Here is a 17551-nt window from a genome sequence, read left to right as displayed (position 1 = left end):
GAATGATCCATTTAAATACAATATGAGTACATGGTTTACATTTCCTCACAGAATTAAAAGAAATACAGACAACAAATGCAAGCTGGCTTCTACTTTTAAAAATGATTACACACTTACCAAATGGCACCATTCATAGTCATTCTGAATATTTTCATGTATATTTCTTTTAGTTCTTCTTAGGGGATTCAGTCAACTTAAAATCAAATGAAATATTTTGAATTTTCTACCACAAGGATGAGGAGATCCTGTGGAATGGAGATTTGAAGCTAAATGAACTCCAAGTCTTAAAACCAATACTGAATTGTTTCACTAAGTACCTGCTCCAGGTACATCTGTGTAGCCCCTACTCCTCAGCCCTCTCAACTCCCCTCTTTGGACATTTACTGCCCCCAATGGGGCCATTTTTCTTTAGGTCCTGCCGGAATAAAGTGGCAGGAAGAAGCAAAGCAGATTTTCCCTCCCTCAGAGACTTGGCATGGGGAACGCTGGGAAATGGGGCAGAGACCCTCAAGAGATGTCATCCAGAGCCCAGCTCTGATCCACATCACCCTGCAGCATTGCCTGTTCTATGAAAGGAGGTAATGCCAACTTCTATCACATTCCCACAGCCTGGGGATGTGAGCACCTTCTCGGTAATAATTTATAGGAAAATTTGAGAGTTTCCTCCTTCATTCCAGTTGATCTCTTAGAACATGAGTACAGACCACGAGAGCTCTCACAGCATCCACATCTACCTTTTAAAGATCATCAAACTTTGAGGTGGCTGGAAATAGACCTCTGATCCCCTCCCCCAACTGAAATACGGTCCCCAGATCAACCAACCAACCAACCAACCAACCAACCAACCAACCAACCAACCAGGTGAGCCTAGTTTGTCTTGGCCAGCTCTTTAGCCCAGCTCTGTTAATGGTAATGCTAACTAAAAGCCTTCAGTGACCAGCCCAATAACTTCAGCCTCCTCCCTAATATGTGTCTGAATACAAAACACACCACTTTAGCTTGTGGTTCAAATATCACCTCATCTAGCTAAAGGCATTTAATTCTATCTTGCTAAAAAACAAAAACAAAAACAAAACAAAAACATAACCCAAATCACCTCAAACTGTTGCTGCTGACCTATGCAAACAAGCCCGTCACTATCTGTTTGGTTGTCTAGTATAAATAGTGAGATTTATTTCTCAAAATATAAACCATTTTGGTCATAAAACCAACTAGCAGTCCTCTTAATGTATCACCAGGGCTAAGAGGTTGGGGTCAGAGGAGCAAACCACATTAGATTATTTTTGTGGGGAATTTTAGGCTTTTAATTTAATTCCTAATAATTTATCAGATAATAGTATGGGGCACATACAAAAGATAAACTTGCCACTGGACTACAACTCTTAAATTGGAGATTAAAAAATTAAAAAACAAACAAATAAATGAAAGAGTTATTTTGAAGTCAGTATTATACTAGGATATTTTTATCAAAATCATAAAATAAGTATAATGATAAAGCAGGGCTCACTGATTATTTACTCTAGATAAACAAGAAATGTTTAGGAAACCCAACTGTCTACTGTTTTAGGAGGGATCTAACCAAATGTTATCTCTTCCACTTTTTGATCCGTTTACACAAAGTTTGGAGAGAAGCAACTTTCTTCCTTAGTTTTTAGGCAAAATTATTAGGACTAGAACTATAGACTACCATTTTCTAGATTGTAGTTAAAAAACTACTATCAGGCAGCATAGATTAAACATTAACTCAGGATGGGATCATAAACCTAGATATAGAATCTAAAACTATAAAACATCCAGAATAAAGCTAAGGAGCAAACTTTATAATCTTGGGTGGGGAAAGATATCTCAGATGTGGTACTCAGAGCACAAGCCATAAAAGATAAAAAAGAAAAAAAGATAAATTGGCTCCATCAAGATTAAACACTTCTGTTCTCTGAAAGCCACTATTAAGAGAATGAAAAACATGCCATCAACAAGGAGAAAATATTTACAAAGCACCTATCTGACACAGACAGTACATCCAGAATATATAAAGAACTCTCAAAACTCAATAATGAGAAAACAAACAATCTAATTTTAAAAAATGAGCAGAAGTTTAATTAGACAATTCACCAGAGATAATATATGAGCGGCAAATTAGCACATGAAAAGATGCTGAAATCATTAGCACTAGAGAAACGCAAATTAAAACTACAATGAGTTACTAGCCTGCACCTATCAGAATGGTTAAAACACACACACATGCTCAAAACCAAAACAAACAAAAAAGAATGGCTAAAAACAAGAACAAAACCCCCCAAAAGAACAAAAGCCAAAAAACCCCAACATACTGGTAATACTGAACCCTAGATAGGATCAGGGACAACTGGAACTGTCATTATGCTTCTGATAGGGATGCAAAATGCCGCAGCCACTCTGGACAACAGTTGAGAGTCTCTTCTAAAGTTAAACACATACTTCCCGTCCACCCAGCGAACCCGTTCCTAGTTATTTACTCATGAGATGTGAAAACTTAGGGTTGCATAAAACCTGTACCTTTGTTATTCCTGATGGCCACAAACTGGAAGTCACCCAAATGTCTTTAAACAGGCACATGGCTAAGCCAACAATGGAATCCATATGACAGAGTACTACTCGGCGGGGCAAAGGGACACACTATTTATACGTGCAGCAGCAGGAATGCATGTCAAAATACATGGTGACAAGTCAAAAATAATTTTTAAAAAGCCAGATTCAAAAGTCACATCCTTTATGATTCCATCTATATGACAGTCTGGAAAAAGCAGAACCATAGGGACAGAGACAGGAATGGTGGGGCTGGGAGTGGGGAGAAGAGGTGACCCCAGAAGGCTTTGAGAGGATGTTTCAAGTGATGGAACTGTACGGTGTATGAGTTGTGGAGGAGGTTAGATGCTGGATTCGTTTGTTGACGAATCTGTCGACAGCTCAGATAGCAATTACTCAGAAGAGGTAGTCTTAATTAAAAAAAAAAAAGTCTCCTTCTGGGGCACCTAGGTGGCTCCGTCGGTTGGGAGTCTCCCCTTGGCTTGGGTCATGATCTTGGGGCCCTGGGGTCCAGCTCTGCATCGAGCTCTGCATCAGGCTTCCTCTCCCTCTACTTCTGTGCTTGCTCACTCTCAAATAAAAAAATAAAATCTTAAAAAAAAAAAAGAAAGAAAATGTCTCCTTTTAATACTTTACTTCACCGTTATTGGCAAAGTTCCATGCTTATAAACAGAGCCGTGCTCTATGAATTGCCTCAGAGAACTCTTGAGCAGCCCATCTTCATTCCCACCTTTCTGGCTTTGTCCAGGCTCTCATCATCGCCAAAGAAGAGGACAGCAGTAGCCTCCAAACTGGCCTCCCTTCTTCCATCAGATCTGCTGTGACAGGATCTATACCTTAAAACTATAGAACACTTCTGAAAGAAATTGAGGAAGACACAAAGAGATGGAAAAATATTCCATGCTCATGGATTGGCAGAATTAATATTGTGAAAATGTCAATGTTACCCAGGGCAATGTACACATTTAATGCAATCCCTATCAAAATACCATGGACTTTCTGCAGAGAGTTAGAACAAATTATTTTAAGATTTGTGTGGAATCAGTAAAGACCCCGAATAGCCAGGGGAATTTTAAAAAAGAAAACCATATCTGGGGGCATCACAATACCAGATTTCAGTTTGTACTACAAAGCTGTGGTCATCAAGACAGTGTGGTACTGGCACAAAAACAGACACAAAGATCCATGGAAAAGAATAGAGAATCCAGAAGTGGACCCTCAACTTTATGGTCAACTAATATTCGATAAAGGAGGAAAGACTATCCATTGGAAGAAAGACAGTCTCTTCAATAAATGGTGCTGGGAAAATTGGACATCCATATGCAGAAGAATGAAACTAGACCACTCTCTTTCACCAGACACAAAGATAAACTCAAAATGGATGAAAGATCTAAATGTGAGACAGGATTCCATCAAAATCCTAGAGAAGAACACAGGCAACACCCTTTTTGAACTCGGCCACAGTAACTTCTTGCAAGATACATCCACGAAGGCAAAAGAAACAAAAGCAAAAATGAACTATTGGGACTTCATCAAGATAAGAAGCTTTTGCACAGCAAAGGATACAGTCAACAAAACTCAAAGACAACCTACAGAATGGGAGAAGATATTTGCAAATGACATATCAGATAAAGGGCTAGTTTCCAAGATCTATAAAGAACTTCTTAAACTCAACAGCAAAGAAACAAACAATCCAATCATGAAATGGGCAAAAGACATGAACAGAAATCTCACAGAGGAAGACATAGACATGGCCAACATGCACATGAGAAAATGCTCTGCATCACTTGCCATCAGGGAAATACAAATCAAAACCACAATGAGATACCACCTCACACCATATTGGCCTTCCTTTCACGGCAATACTATTACTTTTCTGCCCAAACCCCAGTAACAGCTTTCCTTTCCTAGGATGAAGTTTGAAGCCCTTGGCAAGGCTCATGGCCTTGCTCCTGACCACGAACTCTGCTTCCTTCACTCCCTCGAATGCATACCAGCTATCTGCTTTCATCTGTTCACATTTTCATGCCACCATACTGTTCCCCCTGTCTGAAATTCCTTTCCCCTGTCTTGTTTACCTGCTTAATTCCTACTCATCCCTTAAGATTCAGCTAAAGGCAGACGACACAGACTTCCCATTCCTTCCATAGCATTCTGGGCATGGGAGATTTATGTATTTATGTATTTTTTTTGGAGGGGGGGAAATTTATTATAATAGTAACTTTTGTATCTTTTTATGTTGTTTTGCCTCTGCTGTTTCTTCCCCATCTTGCCAAGGTTCATTCACTTAACTCATTCACCACATCCATATGGAGCTCCTCCTTTGGGATAGGCATACATTGTGCTAGGCAATTGGGCAAACATCCCTGCTTACAAATAGCCCACAACCTAATGGGAGGGAAAGAAGAGGCAATTAATGATAATGTACCCTGAGAAGAATATTGATAGAAATGTATGCAAGAACTAGAGATACCACGGGACAATGATTAATAGTGATATTTTGCTGATTAATGACCAATTACTGTGTTCTTTGAAATATTCTAAGACCACAGGTGAACATGCCCTAATAGGGCTTTATTATTTTATTACAGAAAAGAGAATGTTTATTCCTCTGGGTCTTTTGGCCATTCTGAAAAGTGGGCTTTAAAATGGCTATTTTACTAATTTGGAAAATGGGAACTGAAGAGTTTGACCCAAGCAAGTAAGGAGAACGTTTGGGGTCGGACCTGTAAGCAATGCTTGCATTCTTTCCACTCTCACGTTTCCTCTACTTAGCTCTCATTTCTTGGGTGCTTCACCTTGGTTTTGTTCTTTTTTCTTGTATCTCTTTAGCTCATGACCTTACCTTCTAATTCTAAAACTTTAACTTCTTTTTGGCATTTTGCTAAGCCTTTCCTGCTCCAGGCTGATTTGAGTAACCCATGCGAGGGTTGATATTCAAGATACTTAACTAGACTTTATGGGCATCAGCCATTCACAATGGACACTGATTCATCACTGGCTGCCAGCTGGCCTGGGAACAACCCCTCTGACCGAGCGCTGGCTTTCGACCCACATCTGTCATTTGTCCACTTGATTAGAATCCCTGCCAGCCCTTCCTGGGACCCTGGTGAAAGAGATTTGGAAAAAGAATCTCACTATCTAGAAAATTTGGTATTCTTGCAGAGAATGGCCATCCAGTATGACCTAAGCTTAAGAGGAGACTTGCACAAGGAAAAGCAAGACTTAGAAGAAAGAATGCTAAAGCCCCTGAGGAAATTAGAGCATGTTCCCATAAGAAATAATGCTGGAGTGGTGTTTGTTCATTTTGCGTATGACTCGAGGTGGAGGGCATGACTCAGAAGCATGTGTGAAGGAACATGGGTAGTCGGAAAGCGACCAGCAAGTCAGCACAAGAGAGTGCAGGGATGTGGGTGCCTTCAGTGGGCCTTCAGGGTTGATGTGAAGGGCCCTGTACATGCCAGGCCATAAAGTCTGCATGCTATACTTATCCTAAAGAAACAGAAGAGGCCTAGTGACCTTCAAGCAAGAGTGACCATCCCACCAGTATACTAAGAAGTGCTGGGGAAGATCAGTTGCTGATTTTCTCTGGTGGCTTCACCGAGCGGCAACATGTGTAATCGAATGTATAAGTATCTCTTTACTAAGGTACTAAATTTGTGTTCAGATGGAAAGTTTTGTCATTTCTGTTAGGCCCTGATCTCATATTTCATTCTTAAATCTAGCTTTAAGGAACTGCATGTCAACTTAGAAAAGAATGTGTACCTGGCCTATAAAACAAAAGCATTCTTTGCTATTAATGTGTATGGAAAAACAAATATCAAAATTAAAAGGCCCAGGAACTAGGTAATATTATTCATTTGCATATCTCTTTAACTTTATAAGAAGCTTTCATATCTGGTATGTTACTGACACTTCATAAGAACTCTCTGGGGTGAGCAGGGAAACCCAAAAGCTAGAGACAAAGGCTGTGTTGTGATTAGCTCAAGTAGACACCAAAGTGTAATATTTCCTGTGTTCCCTTGATGTGAAAAACATCCATTCTTGGCCTGTGATGCAGTCCTAGACTATACTTTTGGTAGCAAATCCCGTAGATCCATTTGAGCCAGCTTAAGAGAGGCAACATAATTATCAGCCTACAATGTCTCCCAAATCCTAAGGGCTGAGCTTTGGGAGTGGATTGAAACCTGAGAATACTATCGGGGTTCTCTTTTCATTGTATAACTGCTTTATTGAGGTATAATACACGTCACGCAAGTTACCCATTTAAAAGTTTACAAGTATTTGGTATATTCACAAAGTTGTGCAGCCCATCACCACAATCGATTTTAGAATAGATATTAGATTTAGACTTTTAGAATCAATTTTTCGTCATCGTCATTAACCCCACTAGCTCGTGGCAACCACTGATCTGCTTCCTGTCTCTGGATTTGCCGGTTAATGACATTTCTCACAAACGGAATCATACAATTTATGGTTTATTTATTCCCTTACCTTAACGTTTTCATGGTTCATCCGTGTTGTAGCATGTATTAGTACTCTATTATTTTTATTGCCAAATACTATTCCATTGCATAGATATGCCACGTTTTATGTCTGTCCATCAGTTGATGGACGTTCTTGTTGTTTCTAACCTTTTTGTTATTATGAATATTGGTATACAAGTTTCCATGTGGACATGTTTTCATTTCTCTTGAACATATAAGTCGTAGTGGAATTGCTGGACTGTATGTTAATTCTACGGTTAGCATTTTGAGGAATTGCTAAACTGTTTCTCACAATGGTTGTGGACCGAATGTCTGTATCTCCCCCTTACCCTAATTCATATATTGAAGCTCTAACCCCAAATATGATCGTATTTGGAGGTGGCACCTTTGGAAAGTTTAGATGAGATCATGAGGATGGACCTGCAGGGTGGGATTAAGGTCCTCATAACAAGAGGGAGAGACCAGCTCTCTCTGTCTTCACCATCTAAGGATATAGGGAGGAAGTATCTGTCTGAAGCCAAGAAGTGGGTTCTCACAAGCAACGGAGTCTGCCAGCACCTTGATCTTAGACTTGGCCACCCCAAGAACTGTGGGAAATAAACATTTTCTGCCTAAGCCACCCAGTTTATGGTATTTTGTCCTAGTAGCCTGATCTAATACAGTGGCTGAACCAGTTTACATTCCCACCAGCAATGTGCAGGAGTTCCAATTTCTTCATATCCTGGCCAATGCTTGTTATTTTTCGCTTTTTTAAAATTATAGCCCTCCTAATGGGTATGAAGTGGTACCTTATTGTGGTTTTCTTAAAAAAATTTTTAAAGTTTTTAAAAAATAATTTGAAAGAAAGAGAAAGCACAGGCAGTGGAGAGGGCCAGAGGGAGGAGCAGGCTCCTCGGTAAGCAGGGAGCTTGACTCGGGGCTTGATCCCAGGACCCTGGGATCATGACCTGAGCTGGAGGCAGATACTTAATCAACTGAACCACTGAGGCACCCCCTTTTTATGGTTTTGATCAGTTCCCAATGACTAGTGGTGTTGAGTATATTTTCCTATTCTTGTTTATATGTATATCTTTTATGGAGAACTATCTACTCAGATCAAACTACAAATGCTGAACACTGTGAAGACAATATTGTGAAGACAATATACATGCAAGATATTATTATGGTCATAAAAAGACATGATGCCAAAAGCTTAAGGATATTGAATTATGGAAGTAGAAGGCTAACAGATAAAATGGTAGTTTAGGAGGTTAAGGGTGGGAGTCAGGGGCAGGAGATAGAAAGATAGAGAAAGATATACCTAAGCTGATATAAATGATTATGCCACATTTCTTAGATTTTATGTATTTATTGCTTATTTATTTATTTGACAGAGAGAGAGAATGCAAGCAGCGGGAGGGGCAGAGGGAGAGAGAGAATCCTTAGGTAAACGCCCTGCTGAGCACAGGGCTAATGCAGGGCTGGATTCCAGGACTCTGAGATCATGATCTGAGCCAAAATCAAGAGTAGGACATTTTAACTGACTGAACCACCTGGGGAACCCCCATTTCTTGGATTTTAAAAGAGATATGACCATTATGTAATAGTGCCTCTAATGTGAGATCCATATGTGAGTAAAATATTTCTATTAAATGTGTAGGACAGGTTTCTCAATATCAGCATGACTGATATTTTGACCAGATTATTCTCTGTTGTGGGGGGCTGCCCTGTGCATGGTGAGATGTTTAGCAGCATCCCTGATGCCCATAGCACCCCTGAAGCACCCCTAGGTTACACTGTGCCCCATCCCTCCTCAGCTGAGCACCACTGGTGTAGGATAAGGATGGGAGGGGGAGCTCCTGCTCAGTACTGCTGTGTAAAGTCGGATGACCTGCAAAATTCCACTCCAGGCAGGTCCTAGCTGGATAGTGCATCCCAAGTGTCTGCATCACTGGTGGCCCTCATTGTTCTCTGCAGCTGATTGCATTACCTCCTTGGCCACTAGTTTCTCTCTTTCAAATCCATACAGGCTGTGTCTTGCTGGTTTCCCAGACGCTTTGGCAATTTGGGCTTTACTTCCCACTTCTCTGCCATCTTCTCTCACCTTCTCTCTTTGCCTCCACTGCAATGAACTGCTAAGTCTTCCCTGGAAATGCTGTGCCTAGATATGCCTCCACATTTATAGCCACTGTTCTCCCAGCCCAGAGTGTCTTCCTTCCCTTCTCAGCCAGAAAACTCCTATAAATCCCCTTTTACGACTTAGCTCACATGCCATTTCCTCTGGGAATCTTTTTCGGACAACGTTAGACAGGATCGGTGTGACTCCTTCCTCCGTACTTGTAAAGCACTCAGTTAAATTTTTTATTGCAGAACTTTTTGTACTGAATTTTAATGATTTGCTTTAATTATCTGTCTCTCTTACACATAACAGGTTAGATTCCTGGAGAGTAGGGACTCCCTGCCTCACTTGTCCTGCCTTCAGCTTCTGTCACTTGGCCTGGGACACAGTAGGTGCTTAACACTGATCAGTGTGTGAAGAGTGGATGATTGAACTGATGGCAAGGTAGCCCCATCAACGCATCCAAGCACAATCGGATGGCCAGTTGGGATAGTTAGTTTAGGTCTTTCAGCTCTCCAATAACTGGTCAAGTTCTTTCATGAGGAATATTGAAAAACAGGAAGGGGATTTATGTTGAGCAGCACCAGACAATCCTATGGAGGAGGTACATAAAAATCTGCCTCCTAATTAATTTAGACCAGCACACAGCTAATTACAATATGCAGAGTGCAGGTAAGATCTTGTTTAATCGCTCATCCCTACCCTGGTAATCATAGTGCCTAGCAGCCATGTCTCAGTTGGGATCCTGGTGTGGGACTAAACCCCACCCTTGGCATCTGACTCATGTTGTCTGTTCTGGAATCTTGTGCTACTCTGCACATCCTTGGAGCCAAGTGCTTGCCCCACTCTTACAGGACATTTTGTGCTTCTCTGACTCGTGCTGCTGCTGCTGTCGCCCCGGCTCCCCCCCTCCCCCCACCAACAGGCCTCTGCAGTTGGGCATCACGTCACACTCCACCCAGCCAGGGGACCCATCGATGGCTGCCTTCAGGAGTCAGACCTCTGCTTCTGCTGTGCTGCCGACCTGAGTGCTAGCTGCCTTCCCACCTGTCTGGCCTCAGCCCGGCCTTGGTCTTGTTGCTGTCTAGCACTCCCACGTGTGTGCCATGCCATGCCCCTCCCGATGTGCTCGGGTCACTGCTGCACATCTGCTGTTTGCTTTCCTCAGCACTTTGGGAGGGGCTGTTTATCCCTGTGGTTTCTGGTGGGAAGATGTAGTTTCAGGGCAGAGCCTTATGCCAAACTTCTTGGAAACAGATCTCTTTCTCCAGGTTTCTTTCTGCCATCCACATTTGAGCCTCCCTTGCTGTAGCTGGATGGTAGGCATCACTGGCTATTGCGTGACTCTACGTGTGCAATACGTAGTGGGGAAAAGCCTGGGAGTGGGGAAAGCCTCCCAAGTCTTTGAACATCTTTGGTTTAAGTACAGAAGAATGTGCACAGTGAGTTACTATTTGGGAAACAAAAGGGAAACAAATGCGTATATGCACATGCGTATATTAACATGCCTCTAAGTGGAATCTCTTCAGGGATATTTGCTAAAGTAATGGAATTGGTTACTTATGGGAGAGGGATGCTGGGTGGGGGGTCAGGGTCAAAGGATGGGAGGGAAATTCTAGTGTCTTGTTCTGTGACCTTTGACTTCCCAGCCAAAGAAATGTGTTGCCTATTTCAAATATAAGTGGACAAAAGCTAGAGATGAGGGGTTCACAGAAAAAGAAATAGCAACATATATAAAGATATGAAAAGCTGCTTTGATTTTTATCAAAAGAAGCATAAATTTATTTTTTATATTTAAAGATTGTATTTATTTATTCCTGAGAGACACATAGAGAGAGGCAGAGACACAGGCAGAGGGAGAAGCAGGCTCCCTGTGGGAATCTCGATGTGGGACCCTATCCCAGGACCCCAGGATCATACCCTGAAGGCAGACGCTTAACCGCTGAGCCCCTCAGGGGTCCCAAGAAGCATACATTTAAATTAGAGGTCAATATTTACACATCCATTGGCAGCTCAAAACATTGAGTACTACAGTGTTGGTGAGATTGGGAACCAGATCCTCTCATACACTGTGGATGGGATGTAAATGGATTCAACTTTTGGAGATTGGTAGCTATCAGCATGCTCCACGATACAGCAATGTCTCTTCTAGGAACTTACCTACTTATATTTTCATATAGCATTGCAACACATGCACGAGGCCCATTGCAGAATTATTTGTATCGACAAATGAGTGGAGGCAATCTAAATCTCCATCGATAATGATATATGAAAATATATGTAGGTAAGTTTCTAGAAGAGATATTAATTAATTAATTAATTAATTAATTAAAATATTTTATTTATTCATGAGAAACAGAGAGAGAGAGGCAGAGACACAGGCAGAGGTTGAAGCAGGCTCCATGCAGGGAGCCCAACGTGGGACTCAATTCCGGGTCCCCAGGATTATGCTCTGGGCCGAAGGCAGTGCTAAACACTGAGCCACCCGGGCTGCCCATGTTTACCCTTTAGAATATTTATTTTTCTATCCTTCTGTCATTTATTCCATCTATTCTATCATCTATCTTTTATACTCTTTCTATTATATATCCCTCCATCCATCCTTTCTTTTTTCCTTCCTTCCTTTCTCACTCCCTCCCTATCATCCACTTATATATAGAAAACTTTAGAAAGACATGTAAGAGACATTACCATGGTTGTCTATAGTGAGAGACATTTTATTTTCTTTCTTTTTTTTTTTTAAAGATTTTATTTATTTATTCATGAGAGACACAGAGAGAGAGAGGCAGAGACACAGGCAGAGGGAGAAGCAGGCTCCATGCGGGGAGCCTGATGTGGGACTCAATCCTGGGACTCCAGGGTCACGCCTGGGCCGAAGGCAGACACTTAGCCACTGAGCCACCCAGGAGTCCTGAGAAATTTCCTTTTCATCCTCTACCCTTTGGTACTGCTTGCATTTTATCATATCAAAAGCATATACGAGGGAGGTGGACAGGGGATGAGCTAAATGGGTGATGGGCATTAGGAGGGTGCTTGTTGTAATGAGCCCTGGGTGTTGTACCTAAGTGACTAAATTCCACCCCTGAAACTCATTTTACTATATATGTTAACTAACTATACAATGTAAATAAAATTTTGAAATAAAAAACATTTAAAAAAAGCTTATTTAACTTTTTAATATTTTTATGGTGAAATCAACCGTCAACTATCAGTTGTTTTCTTCGCTCAACAGAACTTGACCAGAGCAGAAAAGGTCCAGCTTGGTGATGCATCTCAAAGTGAGCCTGTGTGCGATGACTACTCCGAGGAAGCACTGGATCTCTGCAAACAGTCTGGAAGCTGCTCTGAGACCCGTCCAGGCAGTGCCCTTCCTTCTTCCCAGAGGTGACTGTGATCTCGACTCCCAGGATGATTACTTTTCTGCTTTTCTCTCCAAGCAAAGCACTGCAGCTTAGTTCTGCATATGTTTTGAGCTTTATATCCACGGAGTCCTAGAGTACGCACTCTTCTGTGCATATCTTTTGTTGCTGGACGTTGTACTCATCAGTGTTGCTCCGTAGCTCTAGTCACTCATTTTCATCACTGCACAGAATTCCAGTGTGTGACCCAATACACTGCAGTTTATAAATTTCCTGGAAAAGGATGCTTAAGTTTATACTTTGGGGCCTTTAGAAACCAAGCTGCGGTAAACATGCTTGTACATGTCTCTTGGAGTAATATTTCTATTGGATGAAAAAATCAAGAGTAAGGCGTTTTGGCCATGTTTAATGTATTTTTAGTTCTAATAGTTAATGTCAGAATTTTCCAAAGTAGTTGTACCAGTTTGTGGTCTTCCCCACCAATGAATGAGAGTTCCTATTGCTCCACATCCTTGTCCATATTCAATATTGTTTTCTGTTTTTTTCTCCCGCCATTCTAATAGATGTATAGTGATATCTCATTATCTTATTTTGCAATCCATAATTACATATGATGTTGGTGAGCCTTTCACATGCTTATTTGCTATATATCTTCTTTGGTGAGTCGTTGAGTTAGATCTTTGCCAACTACTTAATGGAGTTATTGTTTTTATTGAGTTTAAGAGTTCCTTGTATAGTTTTAATACACATATCCTTTATCATATCAAGTTTTTTTTCCCAACCTTTAGTTTATTTTTCATTCTTTTGAACTCTAAATTTTTTATAGTTTTTTTTTGCTTAGAATTTGATATATTCTTCATTAGATATATTTACATGTACTTGTTAATTTTGTTTTTTTTTAATTTTGATATTATAAGTAATGTTACTATATTTGATTGCTGATATATAAAAAACTCTTACATTTTAGATGTTTACTTTATTTGTTTATTTCCAATAATTTATCTGTACATTCTTTTGTTTATGCTAGCTTTATTTGTTTTAGGTATATTATTATATTATATATTAGGTATATTGTATACTAGCTTCATAAAAATGTTTTGAGGTTTTCACCTTTGCTCTCCTTTTTCTGGAACAACATATGTAGTATTTTGATTAGCTGGTCCTTGGATATTTGGTAGAATTTCCTAACAAATTATTAGGACCGGGACTTTTTTTGTGTGGGATAGTTATTTAACAATTTTTCAATTTTCTCGATGGAAATTGGTTGGTTTAGACGTTCTGTCTCTACTGGGGTAAGTTTTTCCAAATTGTATTTCCCTACATTATTTTGTAAAATAATTTACAAAATTATTTACTTCATCTGATCTTGGTATTCAAATTACATAGTATTGCAAAGTAGTGCCATTTGACTTTGAAAATCTCATCTCTTTTAATGTTTATTACTCCCTTATCATTTCTTATTTTATACATTTCCCCTTCTTTTCTCTTAAATAAATTTCTGTTGTAGAAATTTGTAGTTTGTCTATGAAGTAGCATTTTGGCTTATTCACTAGTTGTATTATCTTTCTATTTTCTACCACATTTGCTCTCCTTTTGTTATTTTTTTCCACCCTTGTTCAGTTTATACTTTTTTTCTAGTTTTATAGAGGATTTCATTTAATTCTTATAATTTTATTCTTCTATTTTGATTGCTATCAGGCTAATATTTAAGGCTATTAGTTTTTCTCTAATCATTTATTTAATCATAGTTCATATATTCCAATATTTAATGTTAATGTTTACGTTAGACATTCTGCAATTTTAGTCTCTTTTTTTTCACTTTTACTTGAGTTTTTTAATGGAGAGACATTTCCTTTTAATTCCAATGCATTTAAAATTTTGCTATTAACTTTAAAAATTTGCATAGAATTTTCTGAGATTTTCTTTGTAATCTAATTATATATGGTAAATCTTTGAAATAGTCTGTGCTGAAGTCAACATCACTAGGAAAATTTCAATATATACCTAAAAGTTATGCCTTATGGATAATATTGCTTAGAACTTTCATAGTATAATTTATTTTTGGTCCACTTGGCTTATCTTAGGCTGAGAATATTGTTTCAAAATCTCTTAGTATTAATGTATTCTTATCCATTTTTCTTCCTATTTTTAAAAAATTTTATATATTTATGAGAGAGAGAGAGAGAGGCAGAGACACAGGCAGAGGGAGAAGCAGGCTCCGTGCAGGGAGCCTGACATGGGACTCGATCCTGGGATTCCAGGATCAGGCCTTGGGCTGAAGGCGGCGCTAAACCACTGAGCCACCTGGGCTGCCCTCTTCTCCATTTTTCCTTGCATCTCTATACTTTGCTTTATCAAAGAAATCTTTAGTTATTTGCTGTATGAACACTTATAATTATCTTCACTGGAAATTGTTGCCTTTAGCATTATAAAATGCTTTTCTTTACTGTATTTCATGCTTTTAGGCCCATTTTTAATCTTATCTGATATCAGGCTTTCTATCCTTGATTTCATAGTATGCATTGCTTGGTATACATTTGTCCATCCCCTTTATTTTTAGCCTCTTTGAGTCACTTTGTTATAGAGTTGGATTTTATCCTTTGAACCAATTTGGAAGTCCTTTTTCCAGTGGGTGTTTTATGTTCATCAACATTTATTGATATGATTGTTATGCCACATTAGTTTATACTATATTTATTGTGTATATTTTGTTGTATTTATGTGATCTGTTTTCTTTGCTCCATCTTGTAAGTATTTTTTTGATATTTAGGAAAGTTTCCATTTTTATTCTATTGGTTACCTTATTACTATTACATTATATAATGTTTCTCGTACTTAGTTTTCCTCACTTAGGTTTCTACTATTCAATTTGTTTAAAAGATATTCTTTAATTCTCACATGTCTTCAGTACAATTGTAAATTAGATGTTTTTCTACTTTCCTTTTTTCTCCCCATTCTTTCCATTTCTTTTAGTTGTTCTTACTTTGTCATAACATACAGCATTTACATACTATCCTTTTTTCCTTGTCCTTGCTTTTGCTTTGGTCTTAGATCTATAATTAAATATATTCGATTGTCATCAGTGACTCTTTTGCTGAATTTTTCCTGGTTACCTCTTGACTGTATGAAGCTGGTGCTCGACTAGCATCCTAGGAATGGCTTGTGAGTACAATGTTTCCTGAGATTGTGCATGGATAGAACAGCCCTGATAATTCAAGGACAGCGTGGCTGGATATAAAATTCTTCATTCACATTTTGTCAAGTTTCTTGGAAATTTTGTTTTTTGTTTTTTTTGTTTGTTTGTTCTTTAATATTCTTTTTTATTTTTTTTATTTTTTTATTGGTGTTCAATTTACCAACATACAGAATAACCCCCAGTGCCCATCACCCAATCACTCCCACCCCCCGCCCTCCTCCCCTTCTACCACCCCTAGTTCGTTTCCCAGAGTTAGCAGTCTTTACGTTCTGTCTCCCTTTCTGATATTTCCCACACATTTCTTCTCCCTTCCCTTATATTCCCTTTCACTATTATTTATATTCCCCACATGAATGAGAACATATAATGTTTGTCCTTCTCCGACTGACTTACTTCTCTCAGCATAATACCCTCCAGGAAAATTTTGAATTACTATTCTCTTACATTGTATATTTCTGTTACAATGTATTTTGATAATCTGTGTCTTCCTTTGTGACTTGGACTTTTGTATAGAAATACTTTTCTCTTTCAAGTCTAATAAAGTATATATTGGAGTTAACCATTCCAGATCAGTTTTTCCAGGTACATGGTGTGTTCTTTAAATATGTGGATTAGGTTTCTTTTATTTATGAAAGTTTTATTTATTATAGCTTTATTTTTTATTTTTTAAAAAGATTTTATTTATTTATTCATGAGAGACAGACAGAGAGAGACAGAGACACAGGCTCCCTGGTGGGGAGCCTGATATGGGACTTGATCCCAGGATACTCAACCTCTAAGCTACCCAGGTGCCCCTGTGATACAGTCTATTTCTTTTTTTTTTTTTTAATTTTTTTTAAATTTTTATTTATTTATGATAGTCTCACAGAGAGAGAGAGAGAGAGAGAGAGAGAGAGAGAGAGGCAGAGACACAGGCAGAGGGAGAAGCAGGCTCCATGCACCAGGAGCCCGATGTGGGACTCGATCCCGGGTCTCCAGGATCGCGCCCTGGGCCAAAGGCAGGCGCCAAACCGCTGCGCCACCCAGGGATCCCGATATAGTCTATTTCTTAGTCATTCTCTAGACATAGTTATAGGGAACTTAATTTCCTTTCTTTGTTGTTTTACCTTGTTTTTGAGGATTTGTTAAGACATTCAGATTTAGGTGTCTGATATTATTCTCTAGAGGTCCTCTTTTACTGCCTCAGGGATGTAATTCTATTGTTTTCTGGATCCTACTGCTTCTGCTTAGAACTTAGATGTCAGGGTGTCACTCTTGACAATAAGTCATTTGTCACTTTCCTCTGACAACTCTAACACTTTTCTTCTTTTCCTTTGTTTTTAGCACTTGCACTATGATGGGCCTAAGATTTCATCCTGCAAGGGGTGCATAGTGCTTTTTGAAGCTATGGCTTGATGTCTTTCATCAGTTTTGAGGTATTTTCAGTCATTACCTTTTAAAATATTGATCTTGCCTCCCTTGGTCTCTCCTCTTTTAAAAATTGAAATATCTATTTTTTAGGCACCTTTTCTGTTCTATTTCTTACTCTCCTTTTTGTATTGTATTTCTTTTTGTCTTCCTTCTGGATCTTTTTTCTTTCTAGATATTTTCTTCTGCCCTAATTTTAATTTACTCTCTCTCTTTTCTAGTGTGTCTACTGCACTATTAGTACCATTTGTTGAGTTGTTAATTTCAGTTATTGAATTTTTCACATGTAGAATTTACATTTTAAAAATAGTTTCCCGTTCTTTGTGGAAACTTTCAATATTGTCTTTTCTGGGGTGGTCACCTCTCTTGGTTTGCTAGGATATCCAACACTGAAACTGGAAAAGTCTCAGACAAATCAAGATATGTCAATTGCCTTATC

The 17551-nt window shown here is 39.1% G+C and overlaps 1 long non-coding RNA gene across 1 annotated transcript in view; it reads left to right on the top strand.

Moving 5' to 3' along the window:
* LOC119864160 overlaps positions 1–17120 on the top strand; it is a 75058-nt gene extending 57938 nt beyond the window's left edge. The window contains exons 2-3 of the long non-coding RNA XR_005373068.1: positions 12383–12534; positions 17029–17120. This is a non-coding gene — a long non-coding RNA (uncharacterized LOC119864160). The remainder of the gene's footprint in view (positions 1–12382; positions 12535–17028) is intronic.
* Positions 17121–17551: the final 431 nt, after the last annotated feature.

This window comes from Canis lupus, chromosome 18 (assembly GCF_011100685.1).
Source record: "Canis lupus familiaris isolate Mischka breed German Shepherd chromosome 18, alternate assembly UU_Cfam_GSD_1.0, whole genome shotgun sequence".
Taxonomy (NCBI): domain Eukaryota; kingdom Metazoa; phylum Chordata; class Mammalia; order Carnivora; family Canidae; genus Canis; species Canis lupus.
The sequence above is the reverse complement of the archived record's forward strand: the minus strand, read 5'-3'. Positions and strand labels throughout refer to the sequence as shown.